The sequence below is a fragment of the Equus asinus genome, chromosome 20 (genome assembly GCF_041296235.1).
Source record: "Equus asinus isolate D_3611 breed Donkey chromosome 20, EquAss-T2T_v2, whole genome shotgun sequence".
NCBI classification, from domain to species: domain Eukaryota; kingdom Metazoa; phylum Chordata; class Mammalia; order Perissodactyla; family Equidae; genus Equus; species Equus asinus.
The window spans coordinates 106,202,647-106,218,748 of NC_091809.1; positions in this window are offsets into that span (position 1 = coordinate 106,202,647).

Consider the following 16,102-nt stretch of genomic DNA (forward strand, 5'->3'; position numbering starts at 1 on the left):
AAAATACTACATAGGCATCTCTGGAGATAATGATAATACAATACCCCCAACCCACATTCACTCAACAGCTTCAATGCTCATCTGATCCCATGCAACCACAACCTCAAACTTAAAGGGTCAAGGGCAATGGCTGCTTCAGACAGCAGACTCTTGTTAAAGAATGATGAAGGAGGAGGACGAGTGGATCTGGGTATCAGATATACAAAATAAAGTTCTATATATTAAAATTGGCCATGCGATATTTCCCAACGTATACAAATATTGAATCATTGTTGCACACCTGAAACTAACATAATGTTTTATGTCAATTATACCTCAATAAGGAAATAAATTTTTTTAAAAAGAAGCTTAAAGTTAAGCACTAATTAATTGAGGGGGCTGTATTTTATACAGATAGGTCAGTAGGTAGGTTTAGGGACACGTCAAATACACCATCATTGTCTCTGCAGCTGAAAATATATTCATACAGCCCAAACAACTCTGTAGATTTCTTAAAACTCCATTTCTGGCAAGTATATTCTGGTCTTGGTGTTCTCTGGCTAATAAACAGCTTCTGATTCATGGCAAAAAAAAAAAAAAATTTAGCCTTGGGAAGTTTAGTGAGAAGGATGGAACTCAAGTCCTTAAGTGACATTGTTGTCCGGGCTTACACGCATGTCTCCCAGGGTTTCTCAAATCTTACCTCTTCAGCTTGTCATGCCTCCCCTGAGTTCAAAGTGCACGCAGACTCACATGTGCATCACTGCTTACATTTGACATTTGTTTACTTGATTCTTAAAAATCGATTACATTTTAATTTGAAGACCCAAACTTCTCCCCTGTAATCTGACATTCTGAGGTTTCTAGGTCCCAGGTTTACGTTGGTGGGTTTAGGAGCTTCATTCTAGACACAAGTCACTTCTCCCTTTATTCGGCTACCTTTACCTGCGGCTGAGTGGGCTATGGCCTCAGCTGTCTACTTCACTTATTCTTTTTATCCAGCCCAGCAAAGTTCATTCATGGCTTTTCTTCTAAATACAAGCATGAATGCAGTGAACCAGCCCTAATCAGTCATTTTGTCATTAATCCAAACAAGTGTCCTCAGCTTTGGGTGGTAATTTTCAGGCTGTCAACTGTCTTGAGACAAAGGTACTTTCAGCTGTGATCAGTGAGTGTGACTGGCGGGAACTGAGGTCCTGCATATCTCTGCTCCTTAATCACAGCAGGAAGGCCATTTGGGAATTTCAGCACCATCTATGGCCATCTCATTTGAAAAAAACTGCCTCTTAGCATGTTTGGTAGTGCAGAGTCTGAAGAGAAAAATCAATAACAAGATACACTGTTAAATAAAGTCAACAAAACAGCATCAAACATCCCATCTTTATAAATTAAAAATCTTCCAACTATAAATTAGACAATGTTTCTATTTGACTTTGACAAGAAAATGCAACTTTTTTAAGCTGAGGAGATAATATTAGAATCTATCTTTAAGTTGTAAGTAAAGTGAAATCCAGTGGAAAATAACTTAATGCAAGGAATTAACTAGCCCAGGTGACTTGCTGATTTGGAAGTATGGTGACCATTAGTGTCAGTGTGATCCAGCACTCTCAACTGGGTGACATCCAAAGACCATTGTCATTCTTTTGCTCTCTGCTGTCTTCTTCAAGTGTCAGTATACCCTCTTTTGTTTTCATTGAGGGCTACCATCAGCTCCGGAAACAACATCCTCATCTGTTGAGACTCAGAGAGATTTCAAGACTCTCTTCCTCAAACATCAAATGAAAATCCATGGCTTCAACCATGATTGAAAAGCCTGGGTGGCTACTCCTGAGCCAGTCACTGTAAGTATTGATTGACATGAGCCAGCGTTACAGCCCTTACTGGAAACATTAACAATAGCAAGGGAAATGGAACTTTGTTGATCGGAAGGGCTCATCCAGTTCTAATCCCTGTAGCTAGGGGTATGTTCAGCCCCACCAATCATTATGTTTGCTGTGAAATGAGAGATGGTAGATAAGACGGAGTTCACCACATCCAGAAGTACATATTATAAATGTTGGGCAGAAATTTTTATTGAATTAACAAATTAATTTATTAAATTAAAGGCCATTCTAGGCTTACCAGTTCATAGCACTATGGGCAAACTCTTCACTATTCAACTTCTATGTCCTCATCTTTAAAATGAACATAGTAATTTCGTTATAGAGGTATTATGAGAATTGGAAAAGATGTATGTAAAAGTCCTTTGACAACTGAAATAAGCTATTTTGGGGAAAGAAAAATTTTTTTTAAGTATCCAGACACTATTTTGTAAAATCATTTACAATGCAGTAAAGCTTCAAGTTTTGTCAAAATTGAAACATTCCCATTTCAGATAATCGTGTGTTTTAATGACAGAACTTTAAAATCTAAGCACTTGAATTCCAGTCCAATAAAATAGAACAAAATATTCAAATTTGTTTTGGGGAAATTTTCTCCCTAAGTGCTGAGTACACCAAAAAATTCAAGAAATTATATCTTTGTGGCATGTACTGCACTTTTTGATTAGAAATAAATAATTGTGAAGAAGCACATAATGATCAAATAGATAATTGCTTTAGAAAAACATACTTATACAAACGTGTAAAATAAGTCTGTTTATTTTTTAAGTGTTCCATTATATCTTTGGATTTTTTGCTTTTTTTTTTTGGCTAACGTTTCTTTAATATCTAAATTCCAGATCTTGGCTAAAAATTGGAAAATTAAAAAAAAATTCTAGAAAGGAAAATTATCTCAGAGAATACGCACATCTTCATCATTAATCCCCCCTTTTTTTTCCAGTTTAAATAATCCTTAATTGAACAGTCATATCAGCAAAAATAGGTAAGATGAGATTTACCTTCACACGCACTCTGCATATATAGAGAGTTAAAATACATATGACTTATATATATTTGTTATATATTATATGTTTAAGTTTTGTATTTGGGTGTGTGTATACATCTATGTTTAGAGAGAGATGGGTAAATAATCAATTGAATCTTAAGCAAGTAAATAGTCCTTTAATCTTACCTTTTAAGAATTACGCATTTTATGGGGGCCCGGCCCCCGGTGGAGTGGTTAAGTTCGCACGCTCCACTACAGTGACCCAGGGTTTCTCTGGTTTGGATCCTGGGCGTGGACATGGCACCATTCATCAGGTCACATTGAGGCGGCGTCCTATGTACTACAACTAGAAGGACCCACAACTAAAATATACAACTTTATACTAGGGGGATTTGGGGAGAAAAAAGCAGAAAGAAAAAAACAAAAGAGAAGATTGGCAACAGTTGTTAGCTTAGGTGTCAGTCTCTAAAAAAAAAAAAGAATTATGCATTTTAATTAATCTGCCCTTCTAGAGTTAATTTCAAAAATAAGAATAAAGTTGCACTGCATATAAATCATGACATTTCAGAAGAAGCAGGCAATTTATTAGCTTGCTTATCCAGGTAGGTTTTCCTGAAGCCAAAACAAACAGACAACCGAGAATACATTAAATATATGATAGTTAAATGAATGCTCTCTTCCTGTTCTCATAATTAGAATTCTAGCTTTAATTTCACAGCGACACTGATTACCAATAACTCTGAGAATAAACTTGATGAGAACAGACAGTTCCAGGAAGAATTAGAGAGTTTGATTAGCTGGATAATGTGGAAGGGCTTTTCTTTGGTCTATGATGATATCTGAGAAGGTTGAAGTCACTGAATATAACAAGAAAAACATCCTTTAAGAGTCCAGGAAACACCAATGCACGGAGCTGAAGATGGCAAATGCACAGCAGCTCATCACTTAGAAAGTCAATGTTTTTCCCTTTTTAAAATTAAAAGTGCTTTAAATATCAGATATACCAAAAAGGAAACATAACTGCATCACAGAAAACCCTTCTATTAGCCATGTTGATTGTCAATGAATCATAAAGAAAAGGTTTGAATCCCAGCCCTAACACATACTAGCTCTATGAATTTGGGCAATTTACTAGTTAACCTATCTGCAATTCTGTTTTTTCACCTGAAAATGAAAATAATAACACCTACCCCATAGGTTGTCATGCAAATTACGTGATATATAAAAATAATCTCCTAATTTGGACCTTGGAATGTTGTAGATAATTAAATGGTAAATTAAATGATAATTAAAATAAATGGTAAAGTTTTATGATGTTAGGTTTTTTTTAAAATACAAATAGCAGTATTATTTTGCTAAAGTCAGAATTTTGTTTTAAAGAAAAAACAAAAGAGAAAGGTATCTATATTCTAAGTACTTTTCTTTAGTATACGTAGAAACAATTTTATATTTTTTGAACTTCCATTATGTATCAAATCTCTACGCAGTTATGGGAGATTTGAAAAGTGATGAGAAAACAAACCTTTCCCCTCAAGGATCTCGTAGACTAATCTACAAACTACAATTTTTTTTAACATAATACTCTAATTCAAGACATCAGTACAATAGAGGTAGTGGGTTAGCAAAGATTAATTTTGACCGGATTGTTTGCTATAAAAATGCTTTTTACAGCACTTAACCAGCCAGTTGATGGATATTTGTGATTGAACCACTCCTGTACTGAAGATTATCTGTTTTGTTTACAGCGGAATCAATAAGGGAGGGCCAGGGTGTTCCTGTAAATGGTTCTTAACCCTTCATTCATCTTATTCTTTAATGAGCTATTTGTGCTACCTTGGACCACATTTCCTACTCAGAGGATGAAAAAATGCTAAAACACAGAAGACAGTTTGTAACTCTGGTGAATCCTGGCGCAATCCAGATCTCATCTATTATAATAAATTATTAGAGTTAATTGTGCTTTGAAGATTCCCCACGTGGAGATGCAGCTCTTAGCGACGTTGTTATGAGGCCTCTTATGCTGGTGCTAACACGAATTTGAAATTGTTGTTTGCTGTCAGTGAAATTGCAATGCCCCATTCTATTCCAAATCTACAAATGTTGTTTTTTCAGAAGCAAAATATTATGATTTTTAAAATGAGTGTGTGTTTTAAAATGAAATTAAATAACTGGGAAAACTAGATAATAATTATAGCACCATACAATACCAGAATGTAGGAGGGTTGACTTTTTTTCTACATTTTAACATGAGGTACTTTTCTAAGATTTATGATTATTAAATCTTTTACTTCTCTCACTTTCAGCCAAGTATGGCCTTGGACAAACGTTAATCTCCTTTCTATGCCTCGATTACTCACCTGTAAAATGGGGAAAATATTGCCCTGTCTTCCTTGTGAAAGTTTTGTAGAAACGCAAATGCGTCTTTGCGTTAACTTAAGGTTTTCCAGTCGAGCGGTTGCGCTCTCAGAGCTCTGCAGAAGGTTGCCCTGGGGATTAGGTGGAGAGCGGCCCAGGACGCCAAAATTACATATTTTTTTCCTTTATGCTTAGTTTGTGCCATCCCAATGTCATCAAAATTTTCACCAGCAATTTCTTCCAAAAGCTAAAAGTTTTGTTTATCATATTTGGCTCATATAAATTCTGGAATGTACCTATGAATGATGTGAGTCAGAAATCTAACTTTACTTTATGCTCCATATCGATAAGTAATTTTACTGGCACCATTTACTAGAATGCATTCTTTCCTACTGATTTGGAATGCTACTGCTTTTGGATATATTTCCTTACACAAATAGGTCTTTTTCTAGACTCCCACTTCAGTTTCATCATTTAATTTGTCTATCCTTATACCTACAGCACACCATTTTAACTATTAATAATTCTTAATGTCAATAGCTAAGTACTTTTTTTATTGTCTTTAAAATTGGCTTGGCTATTCTTGGACTTTTACGCTCCTATGAATGCTGGGAGCAAACAGCTAGGAATTAAATAAAGTAGGTAGTTGGGGTATGTACAGCTCTAGATTGATTGGTTGGCAGGTTTGCATATGAAAGGAGTGCTCACAGGTGAGTCCTTTACTATCTCTAGGAATTGGCTAGCCTTGTGGGTGCATGAGGCGGGGGGAGCAGGGAGAAGAGGAGGTGTCTCTCCAGAATCTGGAAGGCTCCAGATGTCAAAGCATCAGAAATACAGAAAATAAAAAGGCATGATTAATACTCCATCTCCTTTCTCTAAGCACACAGGTTTTCCTAGGAAGCAAACAGTATTAATTGTTTTTTCAGAGATAAGCTATATATATTCAAATCTATGTAATTATACACTTTTTTGCGCAAAGAATTGTATATTGTACCCTCTACTGTAGTGCATTTTGCCTTGAGTTAACAATACATATAAGAAATTTTTTCGTATCATTGTGTCTAATTTTTCTTTGATTTATTTTACCAGTTAGTTCTGCAGAACTCCGTTAGACTGGTATACAATAGTCCCTCGGGATCTGAGGGCCGTTGGTTCCAGGGCTCTCACAGAAGCCAAAATTCACAATGCCCAAGTCCCTTATCTAAAATTGTATAGTATGTGCATGCAACCTATGCACATCCTCCCCTGTGCTTTAAATCTTTCTAGATTACTTATAACACCTAATGCAGCGTATTATTTAGGGAATAATGACAAGAAAAAAGTCTGTGCAAGTTCAGTACAGATGCAGCCATCCTAGAACTTTTGCTCTGCAGTTGGTTAAATCCGTGGATGTGGAACCCATGAATATGGAGGGCCGATTGTATTACGACTTACATGACCGTTCTGTTGCAGAAGGACATTTAGTCTGTTTCAATCTTTTACTATCACAAATAACACCGCTGTGAACATGCTGGCTCATCGATAATTAACGCATGTATGACTATAGGAAAGGAGAAAAAATGTGGAATTAAAGAGTCATGTATTTAGAATTATAATATATACTTAGAAACTTTCCTTCACAGAGATTGTACACTCTCACCCTCAATGTTGGAGAAAGACTGTTGTCCTCACTCTCAAGATCACTAACAAAGTATTTATCAAAGTTTTTTTATCTTGAGATAAACCATATTGTGTGTGTGTGTGTGTATATATGCTTATATAAGCATATATAAAAAACACATATATACATATATTGATGTAGTGATATATTTGATATTTTCTTTAGGATTTTTGTTGTTATGCTCAAAATATTTGCCCATAATATTCCTTTCTTATTTTCTCCTTCTATGATTTTGATATCAATGCCCTACTAGTTTCATAAATACTTTTGAGAATCTTCTCTCTCTTTACATTTTTTGAATACATAATAGGGATTATCTATTTCTTGAATATACGTTAGAATTTGCCTTGAAAATTGCTATGGCTTGAGGCCAGTCCGGTGGCATAGTGGTTAAGTTTGTGTGCTCTACTTTAGTAGCCCAGGGTTCACAGGTTCACAGTTTCTGATCTCTCGTATGGACCTACACATGGCTCATAGAGCCATTGTCTGGCGGGGTCCCACATACAAAATAAAGGAAAATTGGCACAGATGCTAGCTCAGAGCCAATCTTCTTCACCATATATATATATATATATATATACACATGCATATTGCTGTGGCTTGTTTCTTTGATATATAAATCAAGATTCTTGACTTTCACCCATAATTTTTATCTGTTTCCTATTTTGGAATTCTTCATGAGGTTTAACTTCAAGAAGTTTTAATGATGTTGAAAGTAAAAGTTTAGATTTACTTAAGTAGTCCATTTATTTCATTCACAAATAAAAACATAAATGGTGCTCAAATTAGAGATATGACCTGCCCCCAAATAAACAGATTATAATTCTCTTAATAAACACAGCCACACTCCCTCAATTGTTCACACACATCCATACACAATGCCATTAAAGATCTCTTAGTGGCACTCAATTTGAACCACTAAGCACATTTTCCTTGGGTAGATAGATGACACAACTGTGGTAGCCTGGCTCTGTCGGAAATATTTTACAAGATCCTAAGAAGACCATGTGTCTCAAGTAAGCATATTCTCCCTACTGCATTAAGATTACCTGTCTGACCCTTCCCTAGCTGGCTGTGTCACTGACCTTGTCCTATTCCACAGGGACTCAAGAGGAGGAACACCCTCCCCATGGGATGAACTCCTCACCTTCCCTCTGTTTTGTTCTTAAGCTTGAGTTCTTGATTTTGTTTTTCAATAAGGAATTGAAACCTTTTCCACAGATGAGTGACAGCGGGAACAACTGATGTTATCCATAATGTAACATCTTGCTCTCCTTAGTGAAATGGCCCTCTCTTCAGCATCATTAGCATAATAATAGCTTAACCCAACAAAATTGCCACAGAGCTTACAAAATATTTTACACAATACAAAACAAGAAAGTTTCCCACCAAGTTTCACAAATTGAAACAAAAAACCTTTTAAATAATAATTTTAAAAATAGCAATATTTGTGCTCCTGTTCTCTGTTAGAAATAGCATTGTGCCATAAGAATGTAAATTATTATTTTGATGTTTTTTGCTTCATTTATTTTACAGATAGAAGTGAGACAGCTAGAGGTTTAGAAGTGCCATTTAAGGAAAGACTGCATTTTTTGACCCCTAGCTGATCATTCTGAGTTCACCACAGTTGCATTGCTATTATTGAGCTTTTCCCCAGGTGCGAGAAAGCAGGGTTTAGCTCAGCTGCATTTATAATCAAACATCTACTGAGAAAATTCTTCCCCTTTCTGACAGTTCCACCATGAATATTGCCTCTGTACAACAAGAGAAGCCCAAAGAATAAGGAGGATACACGAGATACGATTAAGCTCTATGTTTGAATACCTTTGCTTCTCAAGACTCATTCCAGAGCATGACACGATATTTGTGGAAACTCAATGATGCAAATTCATATTTAATGTGGCATGTCATCGTTTATCTATTTTTTGATGCTGAAATTATTTTTCCTAGACAGTGTGAATTCAGTAAGTTATAAAGAGCAAACACTGCCTTTTCTTTGGAATTTCAATGGACTAATGTGTGGCTAAACAGTGAATTAATTATGTAAGGATGCCAGAGATCATTAATGATTGCAACTCTAGTGCGGGAACAACAAAAAACACGTTACACCAGTGACAGTCAAATCCACTTACTTGGTTTGATTTTTAAGAGCTGAGTTTCAAAAATGTTTGGCACCCAAATATTTGCTTTATGAGGACGTTTTTCTTCCTACAATCGTTTCAAGATGCCAACTTTCAAGGGCTGTTTGCAGGCTCCATTTAGGGGACGAGTATTTAATACCCAAATTGGTTAACTTCACCCGTTAATACTCAGCAAATATAGTTACACTATGGTACACAAAAACAAAGCTGAAAATGTGCCCACATCACTTTCTCCTAGAACCTTCTACACTGGAAATGATATTGTTGTTATTGTAATAAGTGGGAATTAGAATAATCCTTTCTTCTTCCCCATTTCCAGGAGCAGAGAGTTTTTCTTTTGCAAAATTCACAACTGAGAGGAACCACTTGGCTCCAACTCCAGTACCAAGGGATACCACTTCAGTGACTTCCAACAATGAAGAATTGACTAGACTAGAATGAATGAAAATATCTTAGGCTATTCAGACCCAATGAGCAGGGAAGCCAAATGTGGTGCCACTTTGCTATTAGATTACAAAAATGGCTTTCTCTGTTTATAATTTTCTTTCAAAAGTTGTCCTCCTTTTCTGATTTGATGAATACATTTGTAAATTATTTAATAGTTTAAATAAGTTAAAGCAAGTTAAGCAATGATGCATAACTTCTTACTTAATTGAACCGGGCATGTATCATAAAATATTGGAATGTTTTTGAACTGAAAAATATCTTCATAATCCTCCAGCCCAAATCCCTTGCTTTACAGAAACAGGAACTGAGGTTTAGAGATAGAGGGGACTTGCCCAGGGTCAAATAACCAGAACCTACACTCCTGCTAAGTACTGCTGCATCCCGTTAGAGGACCATATGGGTAGCACTGGGATTCCCTCTACAGCTCTACTCTGTATTTGCATATACCTAGAGGGACCCTGTCCCTCCCCCCATCACTTTATAGTGTAGAGCACTTCAAATGTTCTTTTAAAGGAAGCTTTTTTTACCTCCCTCCTAATTCATAGCAAGAGATGACCTCTCCTTCCTCTATACACCCTTAACCCTTTGTTATTTAACCTTTGACATCTAAGATCAATTCACTTTCAGTATCGTTATTTGTTTACTTGCCTTAACTCTTTTTTCCACCCTCCTTAGGCTGTAAGTTCCTTGAGGGCAGATAATTATTTTATTTATCTTTGATATTCTGTATTATATCTAAAAGAGCACCTGATATTTGAAACAATAAATAAATACATTTTGGGGATTTTTTAATTTGCAACTATGTTTTAAGTCAGATTTCTGGTTTCTGACTCTCAAAGCACTGTAGCTTTTTTCCTACTATCTTACACAGCAGGAAACAGCACCAGACAAGTTGAACAGGCAAGGAAGACTTTATTTATGGCTATTGCAATAGAGGAGAGAAAGCAAACTCAGCTCCTCCCTTGACACAAAAGGCAGGATAGTTTTTCAGCACTGGAAAGAGCTAATAGAAAAGTAGGATCTTGGTGGATGTGATGGGCCATCTGTAATTACTCTTATCTAACTTTGGTTTCTACACTCCTACAGACACTGGGAGATGGGGGCTGTCTTTTTGATGATTACATCTCAAGGGATGACTCCCTCCCAGGTCCTTGAGAAAGGCATTTGTGGGTTGTAAAACTGGCAAGAGGCTGGGAGAAGATTTACATTGCACAGCAGAAGAGAAAGAATTTACAGTTACAAGTTTTCTAAAGTAAATGCTCCAAAAACTGAGAGGTCTGTGGCCCAAACTCAGGAAGAAATCTGTCTAAAGTTTCATCAAGCTGAAGAGAAAGTTGAGGCTGCCTTGGCCATCATCTAGTGTATTATATTTACTGTGATACTGCATCATTTATGTCACAAGTAATAGAAAACTCAGGTCAAAATGGCTTAATTAATAAGGACATTTTATTACCTCGTATAACCAGAAGTTCCAAGGCAGTATGGTTCCAGGGTTGGTTAAATGAGCAGCTTAAGGATGGCACTGAAGACTTTATTTCCAATATCATACTCTGGTATGACCACCACGCTGGTTAAGTCCTCCTCATGGTCTAAATGGCACTAAATATTCAGGCACTTTTTACAATGACAACAATATATGCCAGATAAAATGAGTCTCTTAGTCAGTTTCCAAGAAAAATCCTGTTACATCTCCTTGGCTAGAATTTGGTCACATGCTCCTGCCTAATCTGAACCTAGAATGATGAGTCACAACCTCTTGATTAGTTTAGCATTATCAGGATTTACTCCTGAATCCCCTGAGAAAAGAGTGGATCAAGAAAAATTGATTTGTTTTTTACAAGGAAGAAAGTAGAAATGATTATTGGGTAAACAACCAACAATGTTAGAAGACACTAAAAGAAGTATTAAGAAGTAGGACTTCTTAATTTTGATATTCACATTTTAGAACCATTAAATAATTGTTAGGATAATGTAGAGAATGAGTTCTGCAAGCAATGTTAAAACATATCTACTTCCTAAATTTACCAATCTTTCAAAATATATGTTCAATAATAATCTAATTTCTACATCTGATGATGACAGATTAGGCAATTAGGAGCAACTCAGCTACCCTCCCCAACAAGCACGTATCTTTCTTTCCCATGATGCCTCTTTATAATTTTGCTGTATGTGTATGCATCTGTATATGATATATATAATTATTTTATCTGTATTAAGTTTTGTATAAATGGAATATTATATGACATATATTTTTGCAGTCTGATTTATTATCTCAAATATTTTCTTGGAGAGTTTAATCATGTTGACACAATTTATCCATGCAAATATTTTTAATCCATCTGGAATTATTTCTTGTGGATAGTCCTTCTAAGGGTAACATTGTTTTTACAATATAGATAACTGATTTTCTCAGAACCATTTATTAAATGTTTTAATAAACATTTATTTTCCAATGATATACATCATTTCCATACAATATATAATGCCTCCCATATAATATATTATACCCATATATACGTGAGTATTTTTCTGGATTCCCTGTTGTGTTAATTTCTCTATCTCAGAGATGGTATTATGGCCTCAGATCATAGAGCTTTAGAGTAATTCTTCACATTTGAAAACATTAAGCCACTCACCTGGTTTTTCTTCAAAACTAGAATATTAATAGGCCATTGTTTGTCAATATAACTTTTAGTTTCTGTTTGTCACATTTCAATTTTTAAAAAAACCTCCTGTGATTATAATTGAAATCACATTGAATTTAAATGGTTATTGGAGGACAATTGACATATTAAATCTCTGAGTTTTTCTTCCCAAGAACTTGGAAAATCAATAATTGGGTCTTCTGTAATGTCTCTAGTGGATATTTTATATATTTCTCCCAAAATCTCATCCATATATTAATTTCCAAGGATCTTAAGTTTTATATGGTTATGATAAACATTTTATAATTTTCTTTTTTGTTAACATAAACTGTGCAATTGATCTTTATTTTGATTTTAAACCTAGCAACTTACAGAACTCATTAATTAATTCTAATAATTTTTCTATTTATTTTCTTAGGTTTTCTATGTATGCTATTATCATAAATTTTCCAAATACTGACAGTTTTGCTTTTTTAAAAATCTGATACTTGTTCTTTTCTTATATTACTGCCTTGGTTCCGTCTTTGGTTCGATGTTGAACAGAATTGGTGATACTGGGCTTCCTCTTTTTGTTCCTGATCTCAAAGTGAAAGTTTTGACTATAGAATTTGCATAGTTTTTGTTAAATATTTTTGACAAGTTAAGGTAGTTTCCTTTTTGTCTACTAAGAATTTTTATCCTGAAATTGAGTTGATTTAAAATTTTTTATGTATTTCTTTTTGGAAGTTTTTTCTTAGACTATACAATGCAAGCAGAAAAGTGACCACATTCATGTAATTATCACCTAACTGAAGAAATAGAACATTAACAGCAGGCACAAAAAACTCCTTCGTATTCTCTGCCAGTCACTTGGCCCTCTCTTTCCTTCCCATCCAAAAAAGATGACTACTATCATTTTCTAAAACCATAGATCAGTAATGCTGGATTTTAAAATGTTATAATGATTTTAAACTTATATTATGGGAACATGCCAGGGTGCTCTTCTGCTTTAGGCATATTTTGCTCAAATTATATTTATGGTATCCATGTTGTTACGTGTAGTTGGAGCTCTTTCAATATCACTGAGAAATAGCATTCAATGTTTTGAATACTATATATTCATGCATTCCAGTGCTGATGGACATTTATGTTTTTTCCAGTTTTTGCATATTATGTCTAGCATTGCCCTGAATACTCATGCACATGTACTGTGGAGAGCACATGTATGCACTTATATTGGGTCCAGACATAAGAAGGAAATTGTTGAAATATAAAGCAGGCATGTGTTCAACTTTAGTAGATATTGCAAATAGTTTCCCAAAGTGGTTGCACCAACTTACACATCCATCAGCTGTGTATGAGAGTAATAATTGCTATACATTTTCACAAAAGTGAATTTCTATCTATCTATTTATCTAACTATGTTTTTATCATTTTTCAGTTTGGCCATTCTGATGAGTGTGTACTAGTCTTGAATTGTGGCTTTAATTTGCACTTCTCTCATGACTGATAGTTATTGACAAATTATGTCATCAATGGTAATGTACCTTGGAATGTAAATAGGTACAGCCACTATGGCAAACAATATGGAGATTCCTCAAAAAATCAAAAAGTAAATATAAAAATATAATCCAGCAATTCTACCTCTGGGTATATACCAAAAATAATTGAAATAAGGGTCTTGAAGAAACATCTGCCATCCCATTTTCACTGCAGAATTCTTTATATCAGCAAAGACATGGAAACAACTTAAATGTCCATAGACAGATGAAGGGATAAAGAAAATGTGGTATATACATACAAGGGAATATTAATCAGTCTTAAAGAAGGAGAAAATTCTATTTACTACAACATGGATGGACTTAGAAGACATTATACTAAGTGAAATAAGATAGACACAGAACAAAGTGCAGGATTCCGCTTATGTAGGAATCTAAAACAGTTGAACTCATAGAAGCAGAGAGCAGGGGTTGGGGGAAAGGAGAACTGGTGAGGTGTTGATCAAAGTGTATATTGTTTCACTTATGCATAAGTGAATAAGTCCTAGATATCTACTGATCAGCATGGTGGATATAGTTAATATACTGTATCGTATACTTCAAAACAGGATAGATTTTATGTTAAATGTTCTTATAAAAAAAGAGGAAGAGAGGAAACTTCTACCGGTGATGAGAAGTTTAAAGCATTGTATATGGCAACAGTTTCATCCTTCAACCTCATCAAAATGTGTACATTAAATATGTATAGCTTTTTTTAATGTCAATCATACCTAAACAAAAAAATGTTAAAAATATTTTAACCATTTTTCTATCGGGTTGTCTGCATCTTTTTAGTTGATGTAGAGGATAATTATATATGCTTTGTCAAGTCTGTTGATATTCAACTTCTTTGAGTCTGTTTTCTCACGTATTATTAAAAAAAACTGGGGAATGAGGGATGGCAATTATACCTACTTTGTATGGTTGCCGTGAATCTAAGATGACAGCATATGAAAGAACAAAGTCACAAGTTGGTGCTGCACAATTTTAAACCAACTCTTAGAACAAAGTAAATATTTGATGAATGGTTTAGTGAAATGCTCATGAATTTGACCCCAAAATAAACCTTTTTTGTTTTTAATACCATGGGGGGTCCATGTGGTCACTATCACTCCTGCCATGCTTAAGATACTGTTGTAAGAACGTGGCTCATTATGGAAGTTATTTTAGGCTGGATCCACATAGTTCAGAGAAGCAATGGTTCTATCCGATAAAATTGACACTGAGTCACGTCAGTCAGAGTGGTTTTCCTAAACACCTGCAGGAACTTCTGCCAAATGTAACTAAAGGGTTTGCATTGCAGCCATGTTTATGTTTTGTGAGCTTGTCTCCCTCGGCCTTGGTTCATCAGGTCAACCGTGTTCACCTGACTTGAGCTTGGTCAATAGGATTTTCTCTTTAGAGAATATACTAAAAGACATTGAGAAAGAGAATCTCTAGAAAGATCTTCAAACTCATGGAAAACCTATGACTAAATGCCTCCGGATCTGTTTTGTTTCCCATCACCCTGAGTTCTATTTGCTCAGTATGTACTTGAATTTCACGAAATTCAATTCATAGAAATTTTATTCTCTATTAAATAAATTCGTGGAAGATCTGGAAGTTTGACTGCAAAACTGAGCACACCTATATCTCTTTCAGCTGGTTATTAGCTATTTACTAGTTTTTATGTTTTCTAAACTTGAGATAAAGCATCTGAAATATGATGCCTTAGACATATCACTCTGTGAGATAATGAATACCTATAAAATGGAAGGTTTAATGTGGAAAATGTCCTCAGAGTGACTTATCTGAGCGTCAATTTCCCTCTTAACTCTTCCGTCCTAGACTTAGCAAAGTCTATGGTGACTAAGCAAAGAAGAAAGCATTCAATCGATAACAGAGAGTTTGATGACTCTATACTTTTCCCCAAGCCACGAGATACTCATCTCTTAAGCAACCTTTAATCAAATATAATACTTAAAGTTTGGGGTTTCTCTAGAGACCAAATGGAAGTGAGAAACAGGCTCCTATTAGGTCCAGTCTCACACAATGAGAACTTGAAATCTGAACCTCAGACCAACCTGGTTTTAGTTTCTTTCTTTGCCATTTACTGAAACTTTGGATAAGACAAATTCTCTGTGCCTCAGTTTCTTCACCTTATGTTAAGAAAAGGGCAGGGCACTTGGCCTGATTTTTTTCACTGTTGTATCTTCAGCACCTAGAACAATGTCTGGTGCATAAGACTTCAATAATATTGAATGAATGAACGAACTATCTTATGTTTGGTTTTAGAATTGAGTGAAACGATGTGTGTAAAGGTATCTTGTATTGGTAAAGTTACCTTCAAGTGAAAGGAAAAAAGAAACAAATTGTTAAAACAAAACAAAAAAACAAAATAAGAAGCACTATAATTGGTTAACATATCAAAACTGTAGCCTAGATAGCAGTAGGTCTGGTTGTAGAGCCATAGGGATCTTTGGAAACAGAGATTTTAAAAGAGATATGCTTCTT